Consider the following 23,201-nt stretch of genomic DNA (forward strand, 5'->3'; position numbering starts at 1 on the left):
CATGTGTGCAAACCGTAGCTCCAAATGCAGGGCTCTGCACTCTGAGCCTGCTACAGATTAGAGGAAAACACTGCTGCTGAGAGCAGTGTAGGAAGGCCTGGGGCACTTACATGAGCCACCTGATGTCACCTATTAACTGGCATGCGTGTCTTAGTGTGCCTTCTATTGCTGTGATCAAACACCATGACCAGCGACTTGGGAAGGAAAGGGCATATTTTGGCTTATGACTCTCAGATCACACTTCATTATGGAGGGAAAGGAAGTCAAGGCAGGAGCTCAAGGCAGGAACCTGGGTGTTGCAACTGAAGCAGGGACCATGGAGGGATGCTGCTTACTGGTTTGCCTAATCTACTTTCTTAAGGTACACAGGACCACCAGCCCAGGGGTGACACTACCTACAGTACACTAGACCCTCCCACATCAATCATCAAAATGCCTTATAGACTTGCCTACAGGCAATCTGATGGGAGCATTTCTCAGCTGAGGTTCCTGTTCCCAGATAACACTAGTTTGTTGACAAAAAAACACCAACAGGGACAAATGACCTCTTGTCACCTTGACACACTAATATCTTTCCTTTCTTTGTTTATATCCAAGATCTCATACTAATATCAACATTGCAATATAAAACAGATCCCAACTTTTGAAAGTCCCATAGTCTTTAAAAACTCAAACACTTTAAAAGTTCAGCCTAGTAAATATCTCTTTAAAATCCAAAGTCTCTCAAGTGTTCCTGTAAACTCAAAACAAAGTTACATACTTCTTACTCTAAGAAGGAAGAATCAGGACATGGTTATAAACAAATCAAATGAAAACCAAACTCCAACAGTGTAAATTAAATCCTGCAGCTCACTGTTTTGCATCTGGGATTCACTCATAAGGTTCTAGGCTCTAAAGATTGGGCAGCTCACCCCCCTCAGACTCTGCCATCCTCAGCACACAAAGCTAGTCTCATAGGCTCAGGCCAGCTCCACCCCATACTGCCCTTGGTAGTCTTCTCATAGTTCAGTTGTCTGCAATATGCCAGGGTCTCCACAGGCTGTACCTGCATCAGTAACCTCTCCTGGGCATGCTTCATGGACTCTGATCCTGCTACATGGTGTCAAGCTCCAATTTCTCTCCATGACCCCTTCAATCCTAGTGTTTCCACTGCAACTCAGTCTGCATCTTTATAATAGCCTTTCTTGGCTTCTCAGAGTGCCAAGTCTCAGAGATTTTCCACAACCCCTTCTTGCCTTTAAAAATTACCACCTGGTAGACCAAGTTTAGACTAGCACGAGATACAGTCTTGGCTCTCTTTGTCATAGCTTCTGTATGCTGAACTTGAGAAAATTAACACAGAAGATTTTGCCTCAATGATGCTTGTCTCTTATAGTCAAAGCTGTTTTTCAGTCCAGCTAATCACCATCTCTTGTTCCAGTAAAGCAAAGGTTTCATTGCCACAAATTCTTAGTCAACAATCTCAACAAAGAGCCTTGATAGTCTTTGCTTCCTATGAAATATCACATCAGTATTCAGATCTTCTGAGTTCTCACAACAGCTCATTAAGCTCTGAGCACTCCATGGCCTTTCCAGCCCAAAGTTCAAGCACTTCCTCCATCCTCCCAAACTTCCACAGTCAGGTCTGTTACAGCAACACTCTACTTCTGGTAGCAATTTCTGTCTCAGTTTGCTTTCTATTGCTAAGAGCAAACACAACTTGCCAAAAACAACTTGTGGAGGACAGGGTTTATTTCATTTTCCAGCTCTTGGTTCATACCCCATCACCAAGGGAAGTTGAGGCAGAAACTCAAGTCAGCGACGTGGAGGCAGGAAATGAAGGTACAGACCATAGAGGAACACTGATTCCTGGCTTGCTCTGCTGGCTCTTGCTAAGCTTTCTTATAACACCCAGGAGTACTGCTCAGAGAGGGCACCATTTCCAATGGTGGAGCCCTCCTGCATCAATCATTAATCAAGAAAATGTTCTACAGACTTGCCTAGAGACCAATCTGATGGGGGCATTTTCTCAATGGGGGAGGGGGTGTGAGGGGTGGGGGAGTGGGTCACCTTTGACATAATGCTAGCTTTTGTTAAGATGACAAAAAATAACCAGGACACACACATTAAGAATCAAGCAAGGGCCAGGTGGTAGTGACTGTGCATGCCTTTAATCCCAGCACTTGGGAGGCAGAGGCCGGTGGATCTCTATGAGTTCAAGGCCAGACTGGTCTAAAGAGTTCCAGGACAGCCAAAGTTACATAGAAACTCTGTCGTCCACCCCCACGTCCCCCAAAACATGAAAAACTGTATTCTGAGCTATTTAGGAAATCCAGAAAGTCCCCAAGTCTTTAAAAATCCAAATGTTTTAAAAGTTCAGTCTCTTTAAATTATCTAACATCTCTTTAAAAATTCCAAAATCTCTCAAGTGTTAGTTTTTGGCTTGCTTCTCACATATTATTTACTGTAAGTTATGCAGTATCAAGAAGTCAAAAGGCTTGAAGAAAGTGGATAGCATCCTTTGTGTGGTGAATATGAGAGCATAAATGACATTTTGCTATGTTCTATTTGCATCTGAGTGTCATGCTCAGAAGGATGGGCTATGATGGCTCCCTTTCATGTCAGTTTGCCTATACTGGAATTACACTGTTCACCGTCTCTTCCTGCATAGCTGTAGGTTGCCACAGGGCGGCCTGAGTGACATTTAGAAGCAGTAGCAATGTTGATTCTTGGAAAGCTGGTAGGGTGTCAGGTGCTATTTGTAGCTCACACTCAGTTGTACATCTGGTGGCAAACTGCTGGCTTCCAGCAACACCAGGCCTGCAGCTTCTCCAGCTCCTGCCAGATCTCCCCAGGCCGCAGCTGGATTCTGAGTTCTTCCAGTGTCTGAAGATCCTGGGCCAAGCTTGTGTGATGCTCTCTGGCAAAATGTACCAGTTCTTCTGCAGGTCACCTGGAGCATCAGAAGCAGCTGCTTGCAGGAGTTCAGATGGTCTAGTTTGAACTCAGTGACACGCTGGAGAGCACACCCCAGACAGTTGCACAGGTCTCTCAGGGCCCAGTCCTGGGCCCGAGATGCTCTTTTAGTAGCAGGTCCTACTCAGGGCTTTTGTGGCCACAGGGTTAGTCAAATCACTTCACTTTCCAACACAGTGACTGGTCCTGAGAGCTTATCTGAGGTATACTAGACCAGCAGAGACTCTTTGCCAGGAATAGTACAAGGCAGAGAGTGCCCAGGGAAATATGACTGTTTTCTCTCTTACTGCCAGTGGCCACAGAATAACATGCGGGAAAAATGAAATGGGAGGAGAGACCAATGCAGATTCTAGGGAGCAATGATCTGCAAGGTCCTCACCTCTCCTTTCTCCATTTAGGTGAAAGCTTCATGTGTCTGTACTCCAGTGTCCCAGGAGCATGAGGAAGGAGAAATTTCAAACATTGGAGCCATGGCTACCTCACTGTTCCCCTCAGCAGATAACTTACCTTCTGTCTAGGTTAAATTCTCAAAAGATGTTTTAATTCTCAGTCTGTGCCCCACCCCTCCCAGTAGAAATCCATCAACTGTTTGGTCATTTTTTTGTTCTGAACTTTTCCTTTCTTCCTCAGGCTCACAGGCTTCCTTTGTGACAGCCCTCAGCCATAGGCTCCCTGCCCCCCAGCAACCCCAAGATTAGCTGTAGTGCTCACACTCCTAGATTCTACAGCAGTAGAAACAAAAGTCAACCTAGTCTGAAGGACAGGGCCTTGCCAGCTCTTGCACCTTCTGCAAGAATGGCAGATTCACCTTCAGATGATGTTAGCCATCACTGTTCTGGCTCTAGTCTGCTTTGTCTATTCCTGCATGTACACTTGTTCCAGGAAGCGGGAAGTAGGCACTGGTGCTCTCTGGCTTCCATCCCAGTATCTCAAACAGGAAGCTGAATCCCTGCTCATCTGAAGACAAAAGTTCAGAACCAACAGGGAGGGTGCTGGTGGAGACAAGGTGACATACTGTTCGCAGTCAAAGCACAAGAGCTAATTTCTATATAGTAAAGAAAAAGTCCAACCTCAGAAGAAAATGGCAAGATGGCAGGCATAGAGGTACCTGAAAGCTATTTATAATATACTGTGATACTACTACCCAAATCGTTTCCTTTTGTGTGTCCTATACCTCCAAAATACCTTGCCCACAGGAGGAAGGGGTATTCCCCATTTAAGTATCTGATGGGTTTTAGTAAACTTATAAGGATTTTTATGTTGTAATCAGCTTGGGAGTCAAGCCAATAGTTCTAGAGTAGTAAAGGTGCCATTTTATCCTCTTGCAGTTGTACAATGATAACTATTAGATGCTGACAGTGATGTGTGTGCTTTTCTGTTATACCATGGTTTCCCATTAGTGCAGAATTTCTGTTAATCCAGACCGGTGATGCTCAGAAACAAAATACACTTACTAACTAACCTTTCTCACAGACAACACATCCTAAGGTATTCCTGAACCCTGTGAGTTGAAATCACACAGACACAAAAGAAGTTAGGAATACAGCTTGGTTCAACTGATAAACTATTTGGCTATGATTAATTATATCCTATGCAAACAAAAAGAGAGACCTTTATTCTAGAGATGTTTGTAAGCCTGGCTGAGGAAAATATCCAACTAGATAACAAGGTACAGCTTTTCTTCTCTTGCACTAAACAGTGAGAGCAACATTCCTCCAGAGGGCCCCCAGAAGAACAGACCCTGGAGCCTGCTGGAGTTTCGAGCTTGTTTCTCCATCCATCTTCTCAAAAGCTGTCAATGTGTGTTTGTCATTCCAACCTAGCTCACAGCTTTTTACAGCCCGAGATAATATCTCCATCAATCTTGGACCAGATTAAAAGGGATGTTAAAAAAAAAAAGTTCAGGGGGGCACCATGCCCAGCAGGACCCACATATCATTTCTTCTTACAAGTCAGGTAAGAGGCCTAGTCAGCCCTCACTCCTTGTTACCAATTACTAGTCTACCTCCAGTAAACAAACTAAGACTCATTTCCACTGAGCTTTTTCCCAAGAAGAATTTGAAATAGCAAATGTGGGCAATCTGGCATTTATCAAAAGTGGTTATCATATGGGCCATCTCTCTTGAAGGCTTCACCTTCAAAATAAACAGACAAACAAATAAATAGATAGATAAATAAATAAATGGGCACAAAAGGTAACCTAGCCCATAGTAAAGGTGAGTACTGTGTCCTAGAGTCAAAGCAGCAAAAAAGCCCAGCCTATGCTAGCTCTCAGAGACCCTGCTGCAGAGCAACCTTTTGTTCCTGCCAGGGGGAATGGCAAATTGTAAACACGACTTTCTGACAAAAGATGGAAGGAAATGGAAATATTTATAATACCTCTCTCTAAGTAGTGAGGGAGGATGATTTATTACTCTTATCTTTTCTATTTTTCAGTGTCTATACAGACCATGCATTTTCTATTTAGGGAAAAGAAAGGTAACTGAAAATAAACCCAAGCCAGGTGTGGTGGTACACACCTTTAATTCCAGTCTTGCAGGGGTGTCAGTTACAACTACACTGACTGACTGCATGACCAAACCCTGTCTCAAAGCTCAAACCAAGCATTTCTATCTAATTGACACAATACCTAGATAGCCCCTCTTTTGGTTAACCAAATAAAATAATTACTAAACTTATCTACTACAAAACCAGCATTAAGGGACTCCTAGTCACTAATAGCCTGTTCTTACGTCAGAGACACATAAGAAGATGAAACTAATCTCATACACAGTCACTATCCCATCCCCAGGATGCTCCATGGACTCAACCCTCCTAGCCACTTTCCTACCATCACTCTCCCCCAAGCCCTGCTCTCTTTTAGGACACTCCCCCATGCTCCCTTTTGTTTTACATACAGCAGTTAGTGATCTTTCTAGAAGCAAAGCTGGTCATGTTTTTTTGTTTGTTTGTTTTTTGCTGTTGTTTTCCCAGCATAAAACCCTTTGTCCTTGTCCTGTCCACCACCCAGGGAGTGAAGTGAATACTCCAACATGGCTCGAAAAGTTCTCATAGCCATCGCATCTCCGGATTCTTTGGTGGTGCTTTCTAAGCAACTCACCAGCCCTTCAAAGGCTTTCAGCAGTGCAAGGCCATGCCCCTGCCTGTGGGGACCTGCTTACCTACAAGAGGGCTGATTAAGATTCCCTAGATCCATGTTCTGGACTGTGCCTGCATAGAAGCACTTCACTGGGAAAAGTTGCCACGTGGCGGGGGGGTCACCATCCTCAGGGCACTTGTCAAGGTTCACTGGGTCCTCACTGCTCATTGGCAACACCACTGCACCTCCATGCAAGTCCAGTGCTGCGGCCTGTGAGGAGGTCTTTCATCACTCCCAGCCCTCAGGCACCTGGTGCTCTTCCTCCTCCACCTCATCTCTAGTCAGGGCCTTCTTTGTTACTGAGCACTGGACTCCTCTAACAGGACAAACTCCTTTTCCAACTCTTATCCCACCACCATGTGTTACCTCTTCTCCTAATGCTACTAAGCCATGGCTGGTGTCCCTGGTTGAGCTGGCACTCCTGTCCCCTAGCTTCCAGGATCAATGATTCCTTCAGCACAGTTAGTTTATGTCTTCTGTCAATGGGTTATTCTCCTGTGCCTCTAAACGAGCTCCGTTTTCCCCATCCCAACCTTTCCTGTTGGCTTCACTTCCAAGGGCATATCTAATATCTACTTCAGCACAAGGTGAACTCCTGAGAGGGGCCGGTGAGTTGAGTTCACAACGCAGCATGTTTCATCAATGGGGGAGTTCAAGGTTAGTTAAGAGCCTTCTAAAATCTCTAAGAAAGCTCTAAGGAATTTCCACTCAAACAGCTGCCAAGAGGCTGTAATTCCCTCAAAGTCTATTCTTAAAATAGTGAAGTCTAGAGGCTGTTTTGAAAAGTAAATAAATGCACCAAAGTCTACTCAATATTAGTGACACCAACAGAGACTGCAAACCAAAAAAACCCCCTCAACTTTAAAAGATTAGAAAAATGATCAAATTAGTACTACTCCAGTTGTGATTTAACATAGATGTAAGACTTGAATAATTAATAAAATCTTTGCAGAGCTCTCTGCAACTGTGCATTACATAGGCCTCTTATGCATGGTAATGAGATTAAACAATAGGACAACATTTTGGCTCTGAATTGGCTCCCTAAAATACAAAACATTTAAATGTTATCATTAAATAAAGAAAAGCTATATCATAAGCTGTGCAATGAAATTGGCCAACCTGCAGAGGTTTGAATGCTGCTATAATACACATCTGGCCACGGTGGGTGGGGTGGGAGGCTAGAGAAATCATTAAGCAATCTGAGAACTCCCAAACAAAGACACTGTAAAATTCTGTACTATAAAGCAAAGGAAACACTTAATCCCCAGGAGCTGCAGTATGTATTTCAACTGGGTTATCCCTTTCTTTGGAAGGACACGGCGATACACCAAAACCTGGGGTGACACTGGATCTCCACTGCATGCATGTGACACAAAGCCAGCTTGCCTTGCTCTCCTGGCACCTGTTGTCAAATCATCTGTAAGAGATTATTCTAGGCAGCAATGAGGACAGGCAGAAGGAGGGAGGGGGGGGCAGAAGGAGGGAGGAATTGGAGAGGGGAAAGCGAAAGTCTTTCTTGTCTCAGCAAATACTGTGGTACACACTGACCACATTTGCTTTCTATAAATTGCCCCAAACATTACAGTCTACCTATGAAGCTGTAGAGGGAAATGATCTGGTTATTAGGAGACACCAACATTTTATTCCTCATATCTCTGAGAGGCTGTCCTGGGAAAGTCACAGCACACTTCGATCTCAACAAAATTTCTCTGCTATCCATTTCCTCCACAATACTGAAATATTTTCCTCCCAACTCCCGAAAAGTATTTTGAAATAACTACAATCTATGTTTAAAGAATAAGCAGTTTAAGAGTGTTACAAAATGTGTTTCCTTGTGAATCCTAGTGGAAAACTACAACAGTAAATAAAAGCAACAGATATTTACTTGAAACAATAAATAAAAATAAAATAATACTTGCTTTAAAGGGGAAAAGAAAGTATGAGACCATTTCTGAAAGTCCAGGTGGCAAAGGGCGTCACTGACAGGAATACACCAACCAGGTTTTAACAACTGCCCCTGCCCTGTGTTCCCTCGCTTTCACTCTGACGATTGAAACTGCCTCTGCTGTGGCTGGTAAGCTGAGTTCATAGGAGATGTGTGCTGGGACGCCTGTGTGTAAGAATACGGTGGCAGTTCCTACTGAAAGATGTGGGAAGGCTGCAAATTCCTACCATAGGGCAAGACATTTGTCATGCATGATGAGTAGGAATGTTGGATAATTGCCTGGAGCCCTCAAAGTTTGAGCACACCATAGGCTTTTCTCTCAGAAGCCACAGAGAATCCTTGGATAAGCGGCATGTTGTCCTAGAGAATGTATTTACCACCTCACCAACAGGTCTGCTGACAACAGCATGGCCAATCAACCCAAGCAGGAAAAGCTTGAATCAACGCTACATATCTCCAGGCTTTGTGCTAACGTAAATGGTGAAAATGTTTGCTTTTTTTCCGATATGTGGATAAATATAAAATATTAGGTGTTGCTAGGGAAGATGAAGTCATGATAAGGACCAAAGTTCACAATCGGGTTTTCAATGATTCCTTAACTTTAAACTAGTTTTAATTCAGCTTAACAAAATGGCATATTAGGAATTCATTTCAAATTTCTGCTAAATAGCAATTTAACTCCATAAAACAGACATACATTTTTAAGATTTGTTACTTTTTTTATGCGTACGAGTGCATTGTCTGTGTATGTATATGTACCATGTGTAAATGCCCATGGAGGCCAGAAAAGGGTGTCAGAAACCAGGGAACTAGAGTTACAGATGGCTGTGGGCTTAGAACTAAACTCAGGTCCTTTGCAAGAGCAGTAAGTGCTCTTAACTATTGAGTCATCTCTCTATGCCCTAGGTAAACATGTTAAAATGCCCATAAAGTATATATAACAGCAGTTTTTATTAGCATGACTCTCCAGAGAGCTGATGTAGGTTGACTTTGGTACAAATCTTAATATTAAGAGAATCACAATAAGTTTCATATTTCTATGTCATCTATCTAATACAATTCTTTTGGTTTTTTGTTTTATTTATTTATTTATTTTTTGAGACAGGGTTTCTCTGTGTAGTCCTGGCTGTCCTGGAACTCCCTCTGTAGACCAGGCTGACCTCTGCTTCCCAAGTGCTGGGATTAAAGGCATATGCCATCACTACCCAGTCTTGCATACAATTATTAAGATATGAGAACTAAATATGGTGTCCCTTCTTAGGTATCTGTGCCAAATACAAATTAAAGGTAAACATGTTTGTGTTATCACTAAATATTCTGCCAAAGGAAAGGATTTAATAATAGGCAAATGTATTTTGAATTATTATTTTAATATTTGAGAAATTAAGATAATATAGTCCTCAGAAGGGTTGTACCATTCCTGGAGGTATTGTAATAAGTGGTGTACAGAATTGATGGAGCAAACCTCCATTCCATCTCTTTGTTCCAAAAAGTCACTTATATAGTCCTTAAAGAGAGCCTGTAGAAGACATTAAACTTATTAAATAGATACTGTGCTTGATCTTTGCTAAAAGGCCAGGAAGCAATTAATATTTTGAATTTTGAGCACTGAATTTCAATTAGTTGGAAGATGCACCTTGGTCCCAGCTGGAGTTTGAACCTGGAGTGCTGTGCATGCTCTAGATAAATACTCTACCAAAAAGCTGTGTCCAGTCTGCTCTTAATTCTTATTTTAAGACAGGGTCTCAGAAGTTACTCAGGTTGGTCTTGAAGCTTCCCTGTAGCCCAAACAGGCATTGAAAGTGGAATCCTCTGTGTCTCATCGCCCATGTTCCTGGGATTTCAGGCCTGCACCACAGATGGGAAAGATGGCTTTCTAAGAGATGCCTTGTTTATGTGCTTGAAGTGAGGGGACATTGAAAGGAAAAAAAGGCTAAATATGAGCAGAGTATTTAATAAAATAAGGAACATGGAAAGGTTGACTGATCCAAAATGTTAAATTATGTGTAGTAGCAAACAATACAGATAAAACATTCTGCAGCATATATAAGTACATTTACACCAGAGACTTGACTTCAGAAATGTCACATGAGCTGCAAGGTTCATTCTGATGGGACCATATACACACGTATTTACTTTAAAAAATAATCTTAGCACATGGAGGCAAAGACAGGTGGATTTCTCTGAGTTTCAGGCCAGGCAAAGAATCTGTTTCATAAACAAAATGAAAGAAAAGAAAATTCTAGTTTCATGCCATCTGTTTATTTGTGTGTGTGTGTGTGTGTGTGTGTGCGTGTGTGTGTGTGTGTGTGTGTGTGTGTGTTTGTTTGTGGGCACATGTGTGGCAGTCAGAGGGTAACTTTTGGGAGCTGGTTCTCCTTTTACCATCTGGGTTCCTGAGGTCAAGCTCAGATCACCATACTCGGTGATCAAACTCAGATCACCATACTCAGTGGCAGGTGTCTTTACCCACGAAGCCATGTCACAGCCCTGAAAATCCCATATTTAAAAATCTTCCATGTTATATACTGTTTCTCTTTAGTGCAGGAATGAACTTCTATTTATTTATTTAAAGTGTATACATGTGGGTGTGTGTCAGAGGACAAACTCTTTCCGCCATGTGGGTCTTAGAGCAAACTCAGGTCATCAGGTTCTGGTGACAAGCACCTCTACCAGCTGAGCTGTCTCCCTAGATGTGAGACAATGGAATTCTAAGGTAAACATGCCAGAAAAGAACATTAGCAATAATCATGACAATGTGCATAAAATGTAAAAGAATAGAAAGGTAAGTAGATTAACTAGATATAACATGGTGTATAATATAAGGTGACATTAGAAAATAAATGCCTTATTAGAAAGCAGTCTGTGATGCCAAATTCTATAACAATTACCATGCTAATCCAGATATCAGTAGCTTTTATTCCATAAGGAGAGTAAATTAAAACAGTCCCTATTCCTACAAGGGGCAGTCTGTAGATGTAAAATATACATGTCAACTGACATTTAATAATAATTACTTTTAAACATTCTAATATAAAAGTGTGATCTAAGACAGATAAATTAATACTACAAGTTATAGCCATTCAGAAAGTCCAAGGAAATATTCAGGCATGAAAATTTAAATAATATATGACTAGCAGTCTTTAGAGAGGCCCTCATGTAAATGAATGTGATTTTTCAAAATGATGATTCTAATAAGTAACTATATTTGAGGCATCATTTCCTTTCCCGTTTATCATCATGGTGTGACATTCACTCCACCAAAAGTTATTTTTAAAGGGAATCTGCTACTCCATGATATATTGCACAGCATGGTGGCAATTATTAGTAATATGTTAACTATTTTAAGGAGCCAAGAGTGGACTGATGTGGTCTCCTCGCTAAGGGTAAGCATTTGTGGTGAGGATATGCTAATTAGACTGGCTTGGTCACTTCTCAATGCATACATATATAAAGCTATCAATTACACAACACAACATGCTATTATTTATCAATTAATAATAAAATTAAAGTAAGAAATAAGAAAATTATCGCAAGTCAAATAACTGAAAACTATTCAGCAAAGAAATCAGCTATAACAGTGAATTAAATGAAGGAACTCACCGGCGATTACTGATTGGGTACAAAACACTTACAAAAAAATGGCAGTTAATAATCTAAATTTTGTATTGCTTTGTAACAGACCAAATAGATTACTATTAAAAATACAAGGTGCTGAAGAACGGAACAAGATTATGGAAATAAGATATCACCCGGGGGGAAAATCACACTGATGGAGGGAAGAGGGACAATGGGTCAGCTTGTTGCTAGAGATTATACTTGTGAAGCTACAAAGGAGGGCAGCTACACCCGTAGGGGCTACACAGGGCAGAAGGAGGCATGTGCCAGATAAAAGCGTCCAGTGCCGGATTGCTCTGATCAGGGAAAAACGGTAAGAAACCCTTGAGGAGTGGGCAGCATGTGGGGAAAACGACTTAAAACACCAGGAGACTAAAAACAACTAGAGACACTTTAATAGTATGGGAAATGGCAATGCTGTATTTAGAGTCAGTGTTGGGGTCAGAGCTGTGGGCTACGAGTTTTCTGTTTGTTTTCAAAATTTCCTTTATTATGATAAAGTGGAGACAAGCCATAAACTGAATAAATAACATAGATAGATGTGGCTATGTGTTTCATAGAAAGGATTGTAGATGGTTTGGTGTGGGAAGTTTTTTTAAAAGTTCAACATTACATTTTTAAAGCCACATTAAGTATAGATTTTCCAAAAACACATTAGAAATGTAAAAATTTCCTCACCAACCCCTTTGAAGGTCAGTGTGAGGAGGGTCTTTGCACAGATGGCAACTCAAGCTGCCTTGGAGAAGGCGCTGCCTTTTCAGTGTTTCTTTGCTTCCCAGAGCCGTTATCGAAGTACTTTCTACAGAGTAGCTCCTTTCACCCCGGCAGAGCTCTCCACATCTGTGTGCCTCGGAACCTTGGCTCCTATCATCATTATTTTTTCTCTAATTTGTTCAAGTTATACAGCACAGCAAAACAGGCTGATAAGGACTGCAAGCAAAGCAGTTTCTCTGTGTCTCTGTCTTTTCACTTAAATCTGTGATGCTTATGAGTGAAATGTCCAAGTTTTCCAATGTAACTTGAGATCGTGCATGTGTTTGTACACCTGTGGGTGTATGTGTGTGAGGGTGCACATGCACACATGAGCACATGCATGTTGAGGTCAGAGGACAACCATCAGGGGCCATCTGCCTTAGTTTGAAACAGGGTCTCTCACTGCTCTAGAACTTGCCAAGCAGGCTGAGCTGTGCTCAGCGATCCCAGAGATGTGTTTGGTTCCACCTCTCCGTGCTGGGAGTGCAAATCACTGTACCCTGCTGTTTGTCTCATGGGCTCTGCATATCAAACATAAGCACTTTCTTGAACCAACTGTCCACCAGTCCACGATGTAAGTTTTATACCTCTATGCGCTTAATTTAATTGTTTATTTCAACAAAAATGTAGTGAGGTTACTTCTTTAGTTTTATTTATATATGTGCAAGTGCCCCAGGTGGCCAGAACAAGGTGTCTGATACCCTGGAACTGGAATTACCGGCCGGCGTGAGCCGGTGGATGCTGTGGGTTCTGGGAACTGAATTCAGGTTATCTGAAGAAGCAAGTCCTCTCACCTGATGAGCCATCTTCTTCACCTGTGCTGAGGTTATATCATTTGAAAGTCCTAAAGGAAAATTTCACAAATAGTCTCAGGTACCAACATGCTCGCCAAAATCTTGTCTTAATCAACTTTTCAGTTAAAAAAATCACATATATTCTCACCTATGGATTATACAATTAAAGAAATACTATTTCTAATGAGTTAAGAGGCAAATTTGTTTTGAACAAATAATTCATTAGAATTATGAAGTAACTTCATGAGGGTTAATAGGTTAACTTAGGATACACATTCATAATGTCATCAAAGCAATGAGAATTTAGTTTATGGAGTGCTGGAATAAACATAAAGGATAAGTAAACCAAGGCACACCAGTGTAGCCTGCAGTGCCTGTATACTAACAGGCTGCAGCAAGGCACTGGCTCACCACTTTCAACCAGAAATAATTTCCCAAGGGCTCACTAACACCAAGGATGAAGAGAGGCTTTTGTGTATTATGTCAAGAAATCCTCACTCCAGCCCTATCTGGTACTATTGTTACTTTCACTTTAAAAATGAAGACACTGGGGGCCCAGACAGTCAAACCAGCTGAGACCTCAGCACTCACCTCTGCCCCTCTCGGATACTTTGGTTCCCAGTCTCTGTTCCTCATCACTGCTTGCCCTGAGCATCGTGACCCATGCTGGATTGCACAACAGGATGTGGGTAAAATAAGAGCTTCTAAACACACAGCAACCAAACTTAAACACAAGATGAGTCTGGTGTCTTCTGGTGGTGTCTGCACGCTGACTTCTGGACTCACCCACAGGCCTTTGTGCTGCACACCGGCTAGTCATACAGCACTAATGCGAAACACCACCTACAAGGAGCACCCGAGACACCTCAGCTGAGGTCCAGCCTACTGCACAGGACTTTGCTCTTATGGAAACGTACTGGTATAGTTATGGGAAACAAAGACTTTTAACATTACATTTTCCTAATATCATTTCTTTGTTTAGTTCTAGGCCAATGCTTCCTTTTTCTCTACCTCCATCTGTGAGCTCTTACTATGTTAAATTTCTTCTGTCATTACTTGAAAGAGAAAAATTTAAAAACTAGGTGAAGCCAATCAACCAGCCCCAACAACCAGAAGATTTTTGTCTGCATAATCAACAGGATTGTTTTTGGTAGTTCTGGACATCTGGTCCACACCCTTCGCTACGCTGATTCCTTAGAACCTCCTGAATTCCTGGTCATGGGTTTTCGAAAGCTGTCAAATGAAGTGCACAGGTACTATGTTCAAATCTAAAAGTTCCCATGGCTTAAAGACGAAGACTATGAAAGACAGCGTTTTCAGATTTGTACGAAAATCTGCGAATGAAATGATGCTCTTTGTATATACAATCCCATCAGTACTCTGCCTCTTCAACAACACAAGGCCAGCAAGCCTGAGGACCTGGTGGCCTGCTCCTCACAGTCTAGCTCTTCAAGAAGACACAGATCATATCCTTCTGCAGCTCTGATCCAGGTATTCCTCACAAATACCAAAATTGGAGAGCTTTTAATCTAGCCTAAAATAAGTGACCAGTTTGCTAAGCACTAATGAATACAGCTTCTTTTTTTTTTGTCTTTTTTTATTGAAATTAGAAACAAGGTTGCTTCACATGTCAATCCCAGCTCTCTCTCCCTCCTCTCCTTCCACATCCTCCCACCAACCCCCATCATCCCTCCCTCCTCCAACCCCCACTCCTTTCTCCAGGGAGGGTGAGGCCCTCCCTGGGGGATGTCCATAGTCTGTCATTTAATCCAGGACAGGGCCTAGGCCCTCCCCCCCAAGAATCCAGGCTGAGAGAGCATCTCTCATTGTGGGATGGACACCCAAAGTCCATTTGTATGCCAGGATGAATACTGATCTACTACCCAAGGCCCAATAGATTACCTAGGCCTCCTCACTGACACCCACATTCAGGGGGTCTAGATCAGTCCCATGCTGGATTCCCAGCCATCAGTCTGGAATTCAAGAGCTCCCCCTTGTTCAGGTCAGCTGTTTCTGTGGGTTAAACAAGACCAGTCTAAACCTCTATGCTCATCAGTCCTCCCTCTCTGTCACTGGGTTCCTTGAGTTCAGCTCAGTGTTTAGCTGTGAATACAGCTTCTTATCCAACACAACTCCATTTAATATAAAAAATTAAGTTAACTAGCAAAAGTACTAAATAGATATCAATTTTATAAAATCTATATACAACTGATAAAGAAAGATTCTAATAAAGTCTGCCAAAAAAACAAACATTTTCAAGATGCAGCAAGTCATTACCCTGCTGAGAATATTATTCTGAGATTCTGTATGGCATCATCACTGGGGAAACGTGGACCAAGGGCACACAGAGCTCTAGTTTTTCTTATAGCTGTACATGACTCTCTGATGCTCTCAAATAAGTATTTTAATTGAAAATACTGAGCTGTCCACATCCAGCTCACACTCCGAAGCAGATTCATCCCAAGGATTCAATGACACTTCTGTCTTGTAGCTATTTTCCTCAGTGATGTTCTGCACTGCAGGCTGTCGTGGAGAGCATGCTCAGTGCCTTGTATGTGCATGCTGTGCCTTTCTTGAGATAGAAACGTCAATGGCCATACACAAAGCTAGACACCTTACAGGCTTGCTGTGGGCTCTGAAACACTCCCTGGCAACAGGGCGGACAATTTCATCTTTCAGGATGAACAGTCATTAAAATATCTCAGAACCAGATAATTTTTTTCAGAAACAAATACTTTTGAGTATAATTTTCTTACCAGATTTCTTGATAGCTAGTTTAAAAAATTCAGTACAGAAGAAATCTTGTATGTTTGTCTCTTCATCTTTAAAGTGCTTTTGGATGCATATAAGCATATCCTGGTGAATACTTCCAAGGCCACATGTATGGAGCAACCCAATAAAGCTTGAATCACTGTATTCTTTAAGATTTATATGGATTTTTAACAATCCCGATGAATCATTCTTTTTTTCTTCAGTTAATCACACTTGCTGAACTCAAAGACATTATGGAATCTATATAATGAGACAGTTTATTGAAGAAATTAGAAATATTATTTATGAACTAAAAAGAAATTCCCTACTAACAAAGCAAGAAGCATACAGAACCCACCGTGACTCAAAGAGCACAGTGACCACAGGGGCATTCTGTAAACACCAACTCAGCTTCTCTTGACAGGAAACATGCTATACCAAACCGAAGGACCCTGTGTGTAACATCCAATGTCATGTGTCCTATAACATTGATCCCACGAAGCCTCACTGGGATTATTTTGGAACTAATGAGAAATTGAAATCAAAGACAAGTTTGAAACAAAAGATATTTCCTTAATTTCAATTATGATAAAAGTATCTCAATCTATACTTCATAGTTGGTGATTTTTTGAACATTCATAGTGATGGTAGGATATAAGGGACCCCAAATTAGCATTTTTTATTAGGCAGGTACATTTTCACAGCTAATATATCTGGTATCAGTGATGACAGGCATTTAAAAGGTATCTTGAGTATACCAAGTACCTTACATCACACATTGAATATGACCATAATTTATAATTTGTTAATTCAACAAAACCAGGCATGTAAAATAGATATAAGACCCATGCTTGGGGATTACTCTTAAAGTAAGAAATTCTTCAAGGATCATCGTTCTAATTCAATTTTAAAATAACACTTTTTTTTTCAGAAATAGTCTATGGCTGATCTTTTCACAAGCACTGACAGTCTAAATTTGCATACTTTGGTTATAGTTGGTATAGAGTAACAGCCAAAGGTCCCTCAAAACTTACTTTAGAGAATGGCTGATGGAAATAGTTCATTATCAATTCACTTGTTTCAAAGTAATCGTGCACTTTTAAAGCACCCCCAGGACCTTGAAAACAGCCGCTCATGGTCTCTACATCTTGTTTTCAGAGGAGTACAAAACTGTCTTTAGCTCAATCTAACTGGATGAGAATACAGATTCCTACACATTACCACATCACTTCTGATAAAATAAGTAGTGGCTTGTTTAAATACATGCAGTTTATTTTTTTAATGAATCTAAGGGGAATTCTAAAGCATTTTATTAAATCAACTAAGCCAAGGGTTGCTAGCATTTGTGTTGGGGAACTTCACAAATGTTCCACGCTATACATCGTCTCAAATACATACTCCCCACATGGTGCCACTCATCATGTTACACAGCAAAACATTTCAACAAAGCTCAAATTGACGGAGTTGTAATCTTTCAGAGTTACAAATGAACTGAACTTAAAATAATACTTAACATTCTGACAGAATCTCTTCCACATTACTTGAAAATTAAATTTTTGCGAGTAACAATGCATAATTTTTTTAGTATTTTTAAATTTAATATGCCAAGCTATGATATAGCTTTAAAATGGACATAGGAAAATTAAAGGAAGCCAAGAATGCTCTATGGCCCAGCACTTGCTACGAAGAGATACCCCTCTCCCTTTCTACGAACCAGCTGTTCAGTTGTTCAACTAAGGACAGCATACTACAGAAAATTAATATTTCATAGGAACATTCTAGTGAGAGTCATCTATTTTTAAGACTAAAACACATGCTTTTATGGCTTGGAAAACATTCCAGACAGAACATTTAAGAGAAGAAGCCCCTGTGCTGCCATGCTGCCACTATTCTGGGCTCCAGTCCTCGCAGCCCAGAGGAAGAGTGCCGAGGCAGGACGAGAGGGTCTAGACTATACAGAGCACACCTCCACGCTGCATGAGCTGAAAGGTCAGTTGTTTTATTTCAGACAAAGCTTACCAAAGTATATTTGACCATCTCCACAACTTCTCTTTCTCCGGAATGTAAAGCGACAAAGTCATGGCACCTGGCTTCTATGCGTATCCCAGGCACAAGTGACCGCACAGCTGCAGAAAGCTAAAGCTCAAATAGCAAAAATTCCTGATATAATAAAATGGTGTAAACTTAAACCACCCATTTCTAATCCAATTACTTTATCTCCTCACCTCATCGACAATGATTTCATGATGTTTGGCTGGAGAATGGTGTGGCATTTGGTTTGTGATTAAATTCTATCATGAGCTATAGAAATATGATGGGCATTAAAACCAAAACGAAGGCAAATTTAAGTATTTTTAACATAGACGCAAGTGATGAAAAGGTACATTATTCAGGGAAACTTCTCATTAGTTAAAAATTATCTCAGAAACTGCCAATGTTGCCAGCACTTATGATTTAACCTCAGTGTTTTGTTTTCCATTTAGAAGACGCCCGAGGATGAGGAGACTTCAGTCACATTCTCCACATAACTACCTCCAAGAACAACACAGTGTGGTGTTTCCCACATCCAGTGGATATTGGGTACCCTGATCTAAGCACTCAGGGATTCCTTTGATACAGGCACGACACCAAGAGATCAAGTTAGAAGCTTGCCATTTTGGCTAGGCTGGAGCATCAGCAAGCTCCTGGGTTCCACCTGTTTTCACCCCTTAATGCTGAGGTCACAGGCACATGTACATGAGGGCCTTTTCCCAAGGGTGCCAGAGATCTGAACTCAGGTCATCCGGCTTACGCAGGAAGCTCTCTTCTTCACTCAGTCATTTATTTCCCCAGCCGCCGCAATCTATTTTTATAAAGCATCATAAATCTTTTAGCTTCACAGAATCATTAAGGAGTTAGTTTAACCATCATTTCACAGCTTCCATAATTTTTCACACATATGAATTTGAAATAATCACTAATAAGATGGATAAACTTACGCTACTTTTTATATCTGGGTATTTCATCTCATGCTGCTTTTACATTTTCTCCTGGGTTAACACTTGAGTGCACAGAACTTTCTGGGTGGGGCATTAAAAGCTCTCTTATAACAGATAAATGGATCCACTTTATGTCATATACTACAAAAACGGACTGAGACTGTCCTTCCAGAGATGCACCAAAACGTACTTTAGAACAGTCTCCCCTGCCTTCCCTTATGCTGCTTTTTGGTTGCTCTACATCACAGCAGCCATTTAGACAAGGCCTTTAGCTTTCTCTAGAGTAGTTGGCCACTTGAGTGAGTTGAATACATGCAAATCACACCCTATTGTGCATTTTCCATCTGAGAGGAACTTCAGTGGTGATCTAGAGCTCAGTGGTGGCTCAGCAGCAGTGCCACCCGCCGCTATGGGAGCTTTTAAGGACTTAGGCCAGTCAGAATCACCATGGCTGGGGAGAAGAGGAGCAGAGCAGAGGGGAAAGGGAGTGGGAGAGGGGGTGCAACAGATGAGGAAAAACAGATTGCATAAGAGGGAGAGAAAGCAAGGCTCAGGATGGCAATGCGGAAGACAGCGCGGCTGTGCACAAGGCATCTCCTTGAAGGAGGCGGAGCTCAGCCATCCCTAAGATGTTTACAGCTCACACGTAAAGTGGAGGCAGAAACCCCTCATTTATGTCAAAAGGACAGCTTTAGTTCTGATGTCTTGCTGAATCCCACTGTGGCACTGCTGGCTTCAGCACCTTCTACTCCCAGGGGGAGGAAAAGAGGGGACAAAGAGACACCAGAGACACCTGGAAACAAAAAATATAATCAACTCCTTCACTGTGTTTTCTTTCTTTCTTTCTTTCTTCCTTCCTTCCTTCCTTCCTTCCTTCCTTCCTTCCTTCCTTCCTTCCTTCCTTCCTTCCTTCCTTCCTTCCTTTCTTTCTTTCTTTCTTTCTTTCTTTCTTTCTTTCACTGGGAATTGAACCCAGGTCCTCTGGAAGAGCAGCTAGTACGTTTAATCACTGAACCATCTTTCCATCCCCTATCGGGTTTCTTAATATGTGGCTATAGTGTTATCTCCAAAGGCTGGTAACATGGCTGAAGGAGGAGAAATAAGCAAGTTTTCTGATTTTTCATTAAATAAAGACAACACTGCCAAGCATATATGGTTGCTATAGACTCTATAGGCCTGCTTTTCAGTATGGAGGCCTGCACCTTCCTATCGTTTGTTAAGGAGCACAGAGCTTAGAGAACTTACAGAAGATGCTAAAAATGATGGTGGTAAATTTTTTCAAGGGGTTTTTGAAGCAAGCGTGCACACGAGAGTTGTAGGAACTGTTTCATCTACCTAAGTCCAAGCAGAACAGCCCCACTGGAATCAGCGCAGCACTGTGGACTGGTTACAGCGCTTATGTACTGATGCAGTTCTGACATACGTCTTGAAATAGAAAGTGCTATTTAGGCAGAGAGAGGAAACTTCATTGCGAGATTTAAATACAATAGTAGTAGTATCTGAAAACAAAGAGGAATAGTTTTTATAAATAATGCAAAATGAGTGTTAAAAAATAAACACAGCTTCAGAAATATAAGTCAGACATGTTTTCTTAGGAGTTTGGTTTCTATGGTCTTCCTGTAATTCAGTCCAGCTTGTGCAATCATGAATTTATCCATAATATACCTAACTTATCCCTTTCAAAGCACCCGGTTGTTTTTCCCCAGTACTCTTTTTATCTAATTATCTGAGTATTTAGGGTGAAAGCATTTTTACAAGGATTCATATATGCAAGTAAAACAGTGACATCCATACTCTTTGTACACATACTTATTACAGTAATGCTGGGTAATTCACACTCTAAACCATTAAATTCTAACAGATGTTATAACCAAATAAAAATGCAAGCATAGACAGCTCTTTTCCAGAAATGTAAGAGTAGGAACACAGGTAGACAATAATATCATAATGAAATAAGATAGATATCTGATAGTATTTGAAACTAATCATTGCAGGGAGGGCCCTTTATGAAATAAATCCCATTTCCAACATTCAAGACAAACATTTTAACTCCATAAACACAAGGGAAAAATTACAGCTGAAAATGAAAATGCAAGCACTCAAAGCTGCATCATTAAAATGTAGATCAAATAACACTATTCTATAATCCATTCACATTTTTAAGTCTATGTCTTTAAGAATTCAGTTCAGTGGATTCTGTGGGTAAAACAATTAGGGGTAACAAAAAGTAAAATTAAACATAAGGTGTCAATGGTCAATGCAGTAAAAAGAAAAGTCAGATTTATAAGCGGCATCTACAATAATTTTCAGGTCCTGACTAGTGTGTGCCCGTGTCTGTGCATCTGCATGTGCGTGTGTGTGCACCTTCGAAGTTCCATGTAGTAACTCAAAAGCCCCCCTCTCTCTCTTAGAAAGGTTCAAGTTACTACTAAAAATACAACTTTCGGAAAACAATTAAATACATACTTGGAAGGTAGTTAGACACACATACTTTGATGTGACCACCTTACTGTTTTGGTACTTGAGGGCAAAGTAATAACTCTTCAGTAGTACACAGTTATTAGACAGACATCTAAGTATACAAACCAGCACCTTTTACTTTTAAATTTAAATTAATATTTTAATTTGAAGCAAAAAGCAAGTACATAAACTGTCAAGGTAACACATTTACATTAATAAATGCAATACTTATTTGATGAAAATCAGTAGTGTTATAATATTCATAGCTCTGATACACATAAATGTAAGTGGAAAATATTTAGATACTTAGACATTTAGATATTTTTCTCGACAATCTTAAAAATTCTTATTTTACAACCAATATAATCTGCTTGCCCCAGCACATAAACACATGTGAAGATGGAGGTTAGAATACACTCCATGCTTATGGCACAGGGTGGCCAACCCCATTGGAACTACACTTAGTGACAACACCAGAAGAGACACAGGAAGAATATTCAAAAAAGAATCCAGTCAAATCATCAGATTTAAGAAAATGCTACCCACAGTACAGAAGTTGGCTCAGTAAAGAAAACAGCTTAAGTTTACAAGTTACTTCATAGCCTACTCTACAGTAAACTCTTTAAAGGAGCCAAAATTGCCCCTGCCTTTTTAAATTAAACCATTTTCTTTCAAAAATTTAAGTTCAAAGATTAAATATAATACATAGATTATTCAGCCCTTTACCCAGAATACATTATTTTATTTTACAAAGAAACACAAATCACAGTTATTCACAGCCCTTTTCTAAAGTTAGAGACACATGTGAGACCAAATCAATTCAGCCTACCATATTTCAGCAATGCTCACACTCATGAATACTGAAAGTATTTCCCCACAATCTTCAAACACTATGAAAACATCAAGCAGGGTGAGAAATAATCGCAGACACTGGTGCTTCAGCAAGGGCTTACAGAATAAAGTAAAATCACATCTTTTTACAGGAACATGGCCAAATCCTCATTGTCATGGAACACTTTTTGCAAGCCCGATCAGCAGGCGTCTCCCTATGCTCCCACCCTCACACCAACCAGCTCAACAAAAGATGATTTTCATAAAAATAGTAAGAAAAACAGAACTGTGAGCACTGTCACCATGAAACACATTATTCAATTAAACAGCATAAGATATATGCACACAGAAACAGAGAATACTGTACAAAAACCTGATCCCATCCACAACAAAAAGTATGAAATTTGCAAACAAAAAAAGGGGGGGGGTTCTGTTGTTAATTAGCTGTGGAAACAGGATGTTTATTAATACTGGATTTATTTTTAAAATACACATTATACCTCTTTGAGACTAAAAAGAGGATTACAGAAATCAGAAACTTTTAAAAGTGTTTGAATGCAGTAATTCAAGAGTTTATGCTGAACCTTTTATTCAATGGTTTAACTAAAGGAATTTAAATCAGTGAGACCCAAATGGCTTAAGTTTAAATGGATATTGATGGAGAAGTAAACATTTGGGTCCACTTTAAAATAAAGATGAAATGGTAAAGTGCCTTCAAGCTAAACATATTTAAAATAATAAATAGAAAGTAATGAAAGGCGCGTCCTTATGTGGAACTGGGGGAAGTCCCAGGGATGAGTCAACACAGCGCCCCTTATTTAATCTCAGAGTGTTGTTAGAAGCATTTTTCTAATTGACACTGAATTAGCATTTACTATCCCAGGGAGAGCTCTCTGTGGCAAACACTTTAATGGAGGTTGTCTGATGGCTTTGGCTTGTATTAGAGGTGTAACAAAATAGATCTAGTGAGCAGAGTT

At 40.6% G+C, this 23,201-nt stretch overlaps 1 protein-coding gene and 1 non-coding gene across 2 annotated transcripts in view; both read right to left on the reverse strand.

The window, feature by feature from the left end:
- LOC101829317 (protoheme IX farnesyltransferase, mitochondrial) overlaps positions 1-23,201 on the reverse strand; it is a 106,870-nt gene that overhangs the window by 31,282 nt on the left and 52,387 nt on the right. The gene's annotated exons all lie outside the window — the stretch shown is intronic.
- Positions 9,444-9,626, reverse strand: LOC121141706. Its single transcript, XR_005878662.1, has one exon. It is a non-coding gene; the product is annotated as a U2 spliceosomal RNA (small nuclear RNA).

This window comes from Mesocricetus auratus, unplaced genomic scaffold, assembly GCF_017639785.1.
Source record: "Mesocricetus auratus isolate SY011 unplaced genomic scaffold, BCM_Maur_2.0 Super-Scaffold_100007, whole genome shotgun sequence".
Taxonomy (NCBI): domain Eukaryota; kingdom Metazoa; phylum Chordata; class Mammalia; order Rodentia; family Cricetidae; genus Mesocricetus; species Mesocricetus auratus.